We start from the raw sequence: 2661 nt of genomic DNA, 5'->3' as shown, positions 1-2661 counted from the left end.
AAAAAAAAAAAAAAAAAAAAAATTAAAAAAAAAGTATAGGAGAGGATGGGCACCCGGGCGTGTAAGTTAGTGTTTGAGTATGTCCTCAGCACGTGAGGGCCCTTGGTATCAATTACCAGCACTACACACACGTGTGCACACACATACATGCACATGTGTATGAGAGAGAGAAGGAGAATGAAAATGAGAAGAAAAAGAGCCAGGTGTGGTGGCACATGCCCGTAATCCCAGGATGAGGCAGGAGGATCCCTGTGAGTTCAAGGCCAGGCTGGGCTACATAGTGAGACCCTGTCTCAAAAGGAGAAGAAGAAGACGAGGAGGAAGAGGAAGAGGAAGAAAAAAGAGTGGTGGCACATGGCTGTAATCCCAGCACTCAGAAGCCTGAGGCAAGAGGATTGCCATAAGTTTGAGACCAGCCTGGCCTATGTAGCGGGACCCTGTCTCAAACAAAACAAAACAAAACAAAACAAAACAAAACAAAACAAAACAAAACACCAAACAAATCAGAAGAAGAAGGGGAAGGAGAAGGATAAAAAAGAGAAGGAGAAGGAGAAAAAGAAGAATAGTATATGAGAGGATGTGTACAGGTTACATGCAAATGCCATTAATTAATTAATTAATTAATTAATTAATTATGGTACTGGGGATTGAACCTGAAGCCTTTGCACTGAGCTACATCCCCAGCCTCTCTACCTTCTCCATTTTGGGACAAGGTTTTGCTAAGTGACTAACTTGCCCAGGCTGGGCTTGAACTTGTGATTCTCCTGCCTCAGTCTCCCAGAGTGCTGGGATTACCACCACACCTGACTTCCATACCATTTATATAAAAGATTTGAATATCATAGATTTTGGTGTCTGCTGGGGTCTGGGAATCCATCTCCTTAGGTGCTAAGGGCAGACTGCACAGTGCTTATGGATAGTATAGAAACCTGTTCTCACCGAAGATGACCCAACGCCGGTTGTGGTTACCTCTAGGCAGGAAGGGAGGGAACTGATTCCTAGAAGAGTTATGGCTGCATTTCAGCAACTCTAAAGCACCCAGTGCCAACCAGACCAAACCAGACAAAACTAAACCAAAAACAGAGCAACCTCCCCGTATTCAAGGAGCAGGACCAAAGAGCAAAGAAGAAAATGGTGAGCTTTGATGTGGCTGTATTCTTTGGGTCTTTTTCTGTTGTCTTTCCACTTTTAGGTGTATGTTATGGTTTGTGTCTGGGTGTCCCCCCAAATCCTCATGCAGTCATGGGGCAGGCTTCTAGATTTTTGATTGATCCATAGTTAATCCTATGGATCCTTAATGCTGGGATTAAGGGTGTGAGCACTACACCTGTCCTGGGGTGGATAGTTTGCATATATAAGGGAGAGAAAGAGGCTGCTTGCCATCACTCCTCCCCTTTTTGCTCTTGTTGCTTTGCTATCTTCTGCCACCATGAACTGTTGCCCTCTGCCATGTGCCACTCTGCCTTGGAGCCAGCCAAGTATGGACTGAAACCTTTACAAACTGTAAGCTAAATAAACCTTTCCTTTCTTAATTTTGGGCATCAAGTATTTTGTCTCAGCAATGAGAGAAAAGTAGCCAAGACACTGTACTTGTAATATTTTATTAAAAAGTAAAAAAGGAAGTCATCATGGTAGTGCATGCCTGTAAACCGAGCACTGTGGAAGCCTGAGGCAGGAGGATCATAAGTTCGGACTTAGTCTATTCCCGTATAAAAAGGGATGGGCTCAATGTGAAGACCCTGGGTTCAATCCCCAGTACTGCAAAAAAAGAAAGGGGACAGCAAAAGAACAAAAGGAGGAGAAGCCAGTGTGGTGGTACTGCCAAGCTTGAGAGTGGACACCTGTAATCTCAGCACTTGGGAGGCTGAGACAGGAGGATCACTGCAAGTTCAAGGCCAGCCTGTGCTACATTGTGAGTTAGAGGACAGCCTGAACTATATAGTGAGACCCTGTTTCATCCCCACCCCTCAACAAACAAAACACAAAGTGAAGCACTCTGGCCATAGCCTCCAGGGAGGTTTTGCATGTCCTCCTGAGCACCCCCTTGTCAGTTTGTCTATGCTTGGGCCACTGGCTGCTGTGGTGTAACTGAGGCTTCATGCCCAGGTAGAGCACCCATGCCAGCGCCCCGCCAGAGATGTCCACTGTGATACATGTTATTCTCTTTGATTCCAACAGCTGTGCAATTTTGTTATTGCTATTACCTCTTAATGTCACTTGGAATTTAATTTTAGAACAGTCTGAGATCTGAAATTCATTTGCCCTTTTCCTTTTCTACTTGGAAGTCCCAACAGTACGTAACCAGGAAATAACACCAAATTTTGTTTAAAGGAGCATTATGGGGGGTATAGCACACCAGCATGCATTTTTTAGAAGTATTTCTACTGATTAATTACTAACTTTAATTTTGAGTTTTATTATATTAAACAATGTGTACTTAACAGTAAAATATCAGTAAAATTTTAATATGTAAAATAAATGTCAACATTTTAAATATCAACTGTTTATCTTACAAAATCTAAAAAATAACAGCAAAATTCATATGTGAACTATAATGAAAATATAAACAAAACTCTAGCACAGAAGTAATCTTTGCTTAGTTATCACACTTGAGGCAGTCTTCACACATGACAGCAGCATGTTCCATGCGCAAGTAGTGCT

This window comes from Chinchilla lanigera, unplaced genomic scaffold (genome assembly GCF_000276665.1).
Source record: "Chinchilla lanigera isolate Chin_1 unplaced genomic scaffold, ChiLan1.0 scaffold00137, whole genome shotgun sequence".
In the NCBI taxonomy this organism is placed as follows: Eukaryota; Metazoa; Chordata; class Mammalia; order Rodentia; family Chinchillidae; genus Chinchilla; species Chinchilla lanigera.
Note: the sequence above shows the minus strand (reverse complement) of the source record.